Source organism: Carlito syrichta, unplaced genomic scaffold (genome assembly GCF_000164805.1).
Source record: "Carlito syrichta isolate Samal-C Ts95f unplaced genomic scaffold, Tarsius_syrichta-2.0.1 Scaffold307152, whole genome shotgun sequence".
Lineage (NCBI taxonomy): Eukaryota > Metazoa > Chordata > Mammalia > Primates > Tarsiidae > Carlito > Carlito syrichta.
The window spans coordinates 172406-181115 of NW_007251248.1; the positions used below are offsets into that span (position 1 = coordinate 172406).

The window sequence follows — 8710 nt, forward strand, 5'->3', positions numbered from 1 at the left end:
AACCGGAACTACAGGCGCGCACTACCATGCCCGGCTAATTTTTGATTTATTGTAGAGATGAGGTCTCACCAAGTTGCCCAGGTGGGTCGCGAACCCGCGGGCTCAGGCAAGCCACTCACCTCAGCCTCCCAAAGCGCGGGATGCCAGGCTGAGCCACTGAGCCCAGCTTTTTTTTTTTTTTTTAATTGAGGAAAATTTACACAGCATAAAATTAACCATTAACCATTTGAAAATTTACAATCCACTAGTCGTTATCACATTCACCACATTGTGCAACCACCACGTCTACCTAGCTACAAAACATGGTCATGACTCCAAAAGGAAACCCTGTCCCTTTATTAAGAGGACAGAAAAGCTCCCACAGTGCGAGGGAACCCGAGGGGGTTGTCCAGATTTATCTGTTCTTAATCTCACTCTGTTGGGCCCAAGCTGGAGTGCAGTGGAATGATCACGGCTCACCACAGACCCCACCTCCCTCTGCCTCAGCTCCTCAAAGAGCTGGGACTACAAGCGCACACCATCACACCTGGCTAATTTAAACGTTTTTTAAAAGATGAGGTCTCCCTATGTCACCTGGGCTGGTCTTGAACTCCTGGGCTCAAGTAATCCTCCCACCTCGGCCTCCCCAAATGCCAGGATTATAGGTGTGAGCCACCATGCCCAGCCTGTTCCTATTGTTTATTATTTGTATTTGTATTTTTTATAGTGATGGGGGTCTCCTTTCCCAGGCTGGTCTTGAACTTCTGACCTCAAGCTATCCTCCTGCCTCGGCCTCCCAAATTGCTGGGATTTCTGGTATAAGCACTGTGCCCAGCCTTTTTAAAGCACTTTAAAAACTACATTTTGGATGTTTTGGAACTAAGTAGTAATATGCCAGAGTGGCGTATTTTGGGTGGCATATTCTTTTTTTTTTTTTTTTTTTTAGTTGGAGTCTCACTCTGTCGCCCAGACTGGAGTGCAGTGGCCGCTCCCGGCCACCACAGCCTCAACCCGCTGGGCTCCGGCGATCCTTCCGCCTCAGCCTTCCAAGCAGCTGGAACTTACAGGTGCGCACAACCACACCCAGCTAATTTTTGATTTATTGTAGAGATGAGGTCTCGCCAAGTTGCCGAGGCGGGTCTCAAACCCTCGGACTCAGGCAATCCACTCACCTCAGCCTCCCAAAGCGCGGGATGACAGGCTGAGCCACCGAGCCTGGCTGGGTGGCATATCCTGAACTTCTTCACAGTTGAATTCACTGTAGCCAAAAGGCGGAGGCAACTCAAATGTCCATCAACAGATGAATGGGTCCACAAAATGTCGTCCATTCACACACCGGAATATGACTCAGCCCCGAAAAGAAAGGACACTCTGACACAGGCTACAACATGGAAGGACCTCGAGGACAGCATGCTCAGAGAGATGCCAGACCCCCAAGGTCACAGTCTGTGAGCCCCTTGAGACGAAACATCCAGAACAGGTGAATCCACAGAAACAGCGGATTCGTGCGTGCCAGGGTTAGGGGGAGCATAGGAAGTGGGGAACAACTGCTTCATGAGTGTGGGCTTTTATTTGGGGATTTTGGGGGTGATGATTATTTGGAACTAGATAATAGGGATGGTTGCACAGCGCTGTGAATGTATCCAATACCACGGACTTATTTATTTTCTGGTTTTGTATTTGTTCTTTGAAACAAGGATCTTCCTATGTTGCCCAGGCTGGACTTGAACTCTTGGGCTTAGGCAGTCCTTTTGCCTAGGCCTCCAGAATAGGTGGGAGTTGCTGAGATTGCAGGCGTGAGATGGCGCCCAGCTCTGAGTGATTTCTTGGTTTGTTTTTGAGTCAGGGTCTCATTCAGTCTGCCATCCAGCCTGGAGGGCAGTGGCACAATCACGGGTCACCACAGTCTTGGCTTCCTGGGCTCAGGCCGATCTTCTGCCTCAGCACCCTCCCCCCACCCCCAAGCTAGCACTACAGGGCTTGCCACTACACCTGGCTAATTTTTTTGATTTTTGTAGAGATGCGGTCTCACTATGTTGCCCAGATGAGTCTCAAACTCCCGGGCTCAAGCCTTCCGTCTGCCTCGGCCTCCCAAAGTTCTGGAATGAGTGGCGTGAGCCACCACGCCCAACCTGTTTACTTGGGAACGGTTAGTTTGACATGGTGTGAATTTCTCCTCAATAACTCAAACAGAACAATGCATGCAAGTGGCACCAACACACCTGTGTGCCGACAGGGATGACCCGGGGTTGAGGGGTGCACTGCTGGGGTGGGCGGGGGCTGGCAGAGGAGGCCGGGTGTGGCTTGGGTTCCGGGCAAATTTGTTGCTCCAGCAGCAGGAAGGAAGAGCTACGGCCTCTGAGTCCTGCTGCGGGTCTGAGGATAGTGGGGGTGGCGGCTCTGGAAGTCCCCTCCGCGGGCTTCTGGTTTCCCAGCGATGTCGCTGGTTCTGCGGCAAGGATGGGTGAGCAGAGGGACGGGTGTGGCCAAGACTCCCTGCACGCTCTTCCATCCCACAAAGACAGCGGCAGGCTGCAAGTCGCCCCCAGAGGACACTTGCTCCCCGTGCCGGTCCCCGTCACCAGCTAGCCCTGGTGGCCTCCGGGCTCGGTTGACCACGTGTCTCCCCGCTCTCTGAGCGTTTCGTCTTGGCTCTTTCCAATCCAGTGACCTCCTTCAGTGTTGTGTTTTCTAAATCTGTGTAAATGCAGGCCGAGCGTGGTGGCTCACACCTGTAATCCCAACAATCTGGGAGGCCGAGGCTGGAGGATTGCTTGAGTCCAGGGGTTCGAAACCAACCTGGGCAATATAGAGAGACCACCCCACCCACCCACACACACACAATCTAAAAATTAGCTGGGGCTGGGCTCGGTGGCTCAGCCTGTAATCCCGTGCTTTGGGAGGCCGAGGTGAGTGAATTGCTTGAGCCCGCAGGTTCGAGACCCGCCTGGGCAACTTGGCAAGACCTCATCTCTACAATAAATTAAAAAAAAATTAGCTGGGCGTGGTAGCGCACGCCTAGTAGTTCCAGCTACTCAGAAGGCTGAGGCGGAAGGATCGCCAGAGCCCAGCAGGTCGAGGTTGCGGTGGCCGGGAGCGGCCACTGCATTCCAGTCTGGGCGACAGAGTGAGACTCCAACTCAAAATAAATAAATTAAAAAAATAAAAATTAGCTGGGTAGTGTGGTGCACGTGTAGTGCCAGCTATTCAAGAGACTGAAGCGGGAAGATTGGCTGAGCCCAGGAGGTCGAGGCTGTGGTGAGCCCTGATGGTGCCACTGCACTCCAGCCTGGGCAACACAGTGAGACCCTGACTCAAACAAATAAAACAGCTTTGTACCTAAATATAGCGACAAATTGACCATTTAAACCATTCCAAGTGTGTAGTTCAATGGCATCCAGTACATTCACACTGTCATGAAACCATCACCACCATTCATTTCTGAACTTTAAAATTTTTTAGGGACAACTGCCTCAGGTCTCCTCCCCAAAAGATTTTTCTTTTCTTTTTTTGAGTTGGGATCTCACTCTGTTGTCCAGGCTGGAGCGCAGTGGTGCGCGATCACAGTTCATGGCAGCCTCAATCTCCTGGATCCTGGGCTCAGGCGATCCTTCCACCTCACCCTCCCAAGTAGCTACAACTACAGACACATGCTATCCCATCAGGGTACTTTTTAAAATTTATTGTAGAGATGAGGTCATGCTATGTTGCCCAGACTGGTCTTGAACTCCTGGACTCAGAGTGATCCTCTTACCTCAGCCTCCCAAAGTGATGGGCTAATTTTTTGATTTTTGGAGAGATGAGGTACATCCTCTCTACAAAAATCAAAAGCTGCACTAGTCACAGTGACCAAAAGGGGGAGCCATCCAAATGTCCAATGGGTGAATGAATGCATTGTTAGCTGTTTTGTTTATTTATTTTTATTTTTTGAGTCGGAGTCTCACTCTGTCACCCAGACTGGAGTGCAGTGGCCGCTCCCAGCCACCACAGCCTCGACCTGCTGGGCTCCGGCGATCCTTCCGCCTCAGCCTTCCAAGTAGCTGGAACTACAGGCGCGCGCTACCACGCCCAGCTGATTTTTTATTTATTGTAGAGATGAGGTCTCGCCAAGTTGCCCGGGCGGGTCTCGAACCCGCAGGCTCAGGCAATCCACTCACCTCAGCCTCCCAAAGGCACGGGATTACAGGCTGAGCCACTGAGTCCGGCTTGCCGTTTTTCTTAAGATCGATTTAGCTTCTAATAATGCTCTTGTTTACAGACTTGCAGGGTATGGCGTGGGGTGCCCTGGTCCATTTTTTTTTTTTTTAGCTCAATCATTTTTACATCAGATTTCACAGAGTACCTATATCATGTCATGGAAACACAAGCACCGATGTCAGAAGTGAGCCCATCAGTTCAGAGATAAATTACCTGATTTTTCTTTTAAAAAAACTTTTTAAAAAGTAGAAATGAGCTCTTGCTATGTTATTCAGGCTGGACTTGAACTCGGGTCTCTTTCCTAATGTTCATTATAACGTCTTTCTTTTTTTAGTCAGTCTTACTCTGTTGCCCAGGCTGGAGAGCAGTGGCATGATCATGGCCAGTACAGCCTTGACCTCCTGGGCTCAAGCAATACTTCCACCTCAGCCTCCTGAGTAGCTGGGACCACGGGTGTGCACCACCATGCTTGGATAATTTTTTAATTTATTATAGAGACGAGGTCTCTCTATTACACAGGCTGGTCTCGAACTCCTGGGCTCAGGCAATCCTCCCACCTCAGCCTCCCAAAGTGCTGGGATTACAGGTGTGAGCCACGGTGCCTGGCCCACTATTATTTATTTTGACTCATGAAGATTTGGGGGGGGGGGTTGTTTTGGGAGGGAATGAGGGTGAACACATGGGAGAAGGCCAGGTACATGGAGTTGGAATACCCATAATCCTTGTTTCACGAGACACTGTTAATTATTGGTTTATGCAAATTCCTTTTTTCATGCATTTTTTTATTAAGGTGAAATGCACACCACATAAAATTAATCATTTTAAAGTGGACAATTCAGTGACATTTAGTACATGTGCGATGTTGTGGAACCACAACTTTAGCTATAAAACTTTTCCATCATTCCAAAACACAACTCCCCTCTCCTGAGCCCTGGCAACTATAAATATGTACTTTATTTTTATAGGTTTACCTCTCCTGGATATTTCATACAGATGGAATCATAACATTGACACCCTGTTGTGTCTGGCTTCTCTCACTGAGCATGATGTCTTCAAGGCCCATCCTCACTGTAGTCAATGTCAGAGCCTCCCTCCTTTGGCCGAATCATATTCCAGTGTTTGGATAAACCACAATTCATTCATTCATTCACGCATTCACCTGTTGGACATTTGGGGTGGCTCCCCCTTTTGGTCACTGTGACTAGTGCTGCTATGAACATTCATGGGCACCTGTTGAGTACTCGCTTTCAGCTATTTTGGGTACATACCCACAAGCGGAATTGCTGGATCCTATGGTAATGCTATGTTTAAGTTTTTGAGGAATCTATGTTCCATGGAAATCAGCCATTTTATATGTCCACCAGCAATGAATATGAGTTATTCTCGTTTTTCCACGTCCTCACCCACACTTATTTTTTATTATTATTATTTTTTTTTTTTTTTGAATTGGAGTTTCACTCCGTCGCCCAGACTGATGGCCACTGCAGCCTCGACCTGCCAGGCTCCGGCGATCCTTCCGCCTCAGCCTTCCAAGTAGCCAGAATTACAGGCGTGCACTACCACGCCCCGCTGATTTTTGATTTATTGTAGAGATGAGGTCTCGCCAAGTTGCCCGGGCGGGTCTCGAACCCGCGGGCTCAGGCAATCCACTCACCTCAGCCTCCCAAGGTGCGGGATTACAGGCTGAGCCACCGAGCCCGGCTTCACCAACACTTTTTAAGCTCTACCCACCCTTGTGGACGTGAAGTGAGATTTCATTGATATCTCATTGTGATTTTGATGTGCATTTCCTTAATGATGATGTTGAAGATCTTTTCATGTGCTTGTTAGCTGTTTGGACGTCTTTTTTTTTTCTTCCTTTTTTGGAGAAATGTCTGTTCAAGTTCTTTGCCCATTTTTCTTTTCCAGGAGGCTAAACTGGGTTTTAATTCAAGAGGTTACAGCTTATTTATTGAACCCTAACCACACACATTCAAACACACCTGAATTTTGCTCATTTTTTTAAACTGGGATTTTGTTGTAAGCAATTTTGTTGTTTGTTATAGAGAGAAGTCTTGCAATGTTGCCCAGGCTGGTCTCAGACACCTGGGCTCAAGTTATCCGCCTGCCTTGTCCTCTCAAAACGCTAAGATTACAGATGTGAGTCACCACACCCAGCCAAGCATTATTTATATATTCTAGATACCAGATTCTCTTCAGATATATGGTGTGCAAGTTATTTTCTCTTACTCTGTAGGTTGTCTTTTTACATATCCTTTAGCAATTGGATGCATTAATAGTGTAATGAGTATGTCACTACAGCTCACTTCAAAAGTCAGAACCGAGCCTGAAATCCCAGCACTTTGGGAGGCAGAGGCAAGAGGATCGCTTGAGCGAGACCAATCTGGACAACAGTGTCTCTACAAGAACAAACAAGAAAACTTAGCTGGCCATGGTGGCACAAGCCTGTAGTCCCAGCTACTCTGGAGGCGCAGGAGGACCACTTGCGCCCAGGAGTTGGAGGCTACCATGAGCCATGATCCTGCCATTGCACTCCAGCCTGAGTGACACACTGTGACCCTGGCTCAAAACAAAAACAAAAAAATCCCCAAACAAGAAAACCACAGCAGGGACAGTGATTTATATCCACCCGAACCCCACCCCCCTGCCTTCCCAGATCCAAGGTAACTTCTCTCTGCTTTGAATTTTGCATTTAATTTTGTTTATTATAGTTCTGCTACCTAGAGATTCATGCCTACATAACATATTGTTAGAGGTGCTTTTGGACTGTATAAAAGGTTGACAATTGCATACAATGCTGAGTGGTTTCCCGAGGTGGTTGTACCGATTATACTTTCTGAAATAATTTATGTGAGATCACTGCCCGCCTGGCCCATCTCCAACACTTGCTATGGTGCAATTTCTTTATTTCTGGAGCTTTCTTTCTTTCTTTTTTGAATTGGAGTCTCACTCTGTCGCCCAGACTGGAGTGCAGTGGCCGCTCCCGACCACGGCAGCCTCGACCTCGTCGATTACTTCCGCCTCAGCCTTCCAAGTAGCCGGAATTACAGGCAGGCGCTACCACGCCCGGCTGATTTTTTGATTTATTGTAGAGATGAGGTCTCGCTGGCCAGGCAGGTCTCGAACCCGCGGGCTCAGGCAATCCACTCACCTCAGCCTCCCAAAGCACGGGATTACAGGCTGAGCCACCGAGCCCAGCTTCTGGAGCTCTTGAAGAGGTGGCAACCTCCCCCAGCTGGACCCTTGGGAAACCTGTGGGATTTTACCCCTCCCTCTCCACTGTTCCCCAGGGAGTCTCCAGGGGCCATGAAGGTAGGATCTGGCCAGCTTTGAGCAGAGGCTGCGTGGACAGGCACGCCCCCACCTCCCAGCTTGGTCCATGGGGCCTTGGATAGAGGACTTGACCTTTCTGAAGTCAGTACCTTCTGGTCTGTCAGGGGGTCTATGAGACGCTGACCCAGGGGAGGAGGGAGGTGGCCTGAGGGGCTGGCTGAGGCCTCGGGCTTGTCTGAAGGTGGTGGGGGATCAGCCCCCGTGCTCTGTAGCCATCCGGGGCCCCTGAGGTGGGCACTCATCCTTGGGTGGCAGTGAGCACCCCGTCAGTGGGGTATGTAAGTAGCAGTCTGGCTTCCTCGGGGGTCTCGGGGACGGAGAAGGAGCTCTGACAGGGACCCAGTTCTCAGCCAGCGAGTTCGGCTCCGTTCAAGTTTTATTGGACCCCTGCCACCTGGGGCTCCCACGCCCCCCAGGCTGCAGGCCGGCTCAGTCCAGTTGCGCAGAGGGAAACGGGGGTGGGCGAGATGAGGGGCGGAAGACAGATCATCAGCCCACCCCGGGTTGGGGCCCTCCCTGTCTCCGCGGCAGTGGCCCCGGCGCCACCTGTCCGGCCACCCCTGGCGGACAGTCCCTGGCTGGCTATGTGGCCGGCGTGTGCCCATTGGCCAGCCGCCCCGCTGCCCGGCTCCGAGGGCCGTCGGTGGGGGCTGCCCCGTTCCTCAGCTGCCGAGGTGCCTGGGCTGCCTCCTCTTCCTCGCTGGAGTCTGCCTCTTCCACGTCACTGCGGACGTCCTTCTCCATCTGGGGAACGGGGAGCGGGTGGGCGCTCAGAGCCGGGAAGAGCAAGACAGAGGAGAGGGTGGCTGAGGAGGGAAGGCGGAGGGAGGGAAGGGGAGGGAAGGGGGGGAGGGAGGAGGGAATGGCAAGGCGCGGGCCACGGCTGGGCCCCCCGGACGCCCGCGCGAGCCCCCTGCCCGGCGCACCTGGCCCTTCTTCATGAAGCTGTAGAGCATGCGCAGGATGAGGCCCGACCAGAACACGTGCAGCCCCTGCAGCAGCGCCAGGAGCCCGTTGAAGAAGTAGTAGCCGAAGAAGGGGCCCGAGTGGAGGATGGACTCGTAGTAGGTGGTGTACAGGATCCTGCGGCGGGAGGGCGGGGTCACCAGCCGCACGGCCTTCCCTGCTCCGGAACCTTCTGTGGCTCCCCAGTGCCCCGTCTTCAGCGGGCATTCACGCTCCACCTCCCCGCTCCACACAC

General features: G+C 51.4%; 1 long non-coding RNA gene across 1 annotated transcript; it reads right to left on the minus strand.

The window, feature by feature from the left end:
• Positions 1 to 7867: 7867 nt before the first annotated feature.
• LOC103266339 lies at positions 7868 to 8565 on the minus strand. Its single transcript, XR_504695.1, has 2 exons — positions 8436 to 8565; positions 7868 to 8253 (listed from the first exon to the last, which is right to left on the minus strand). It is a non-coding gene; the product is annotated as an uncharacterized LOC103266339 (long non-coding RNA).
• Between the last annotated feature and the right edge of the window lie 145 nt (positions 8566 to 8710).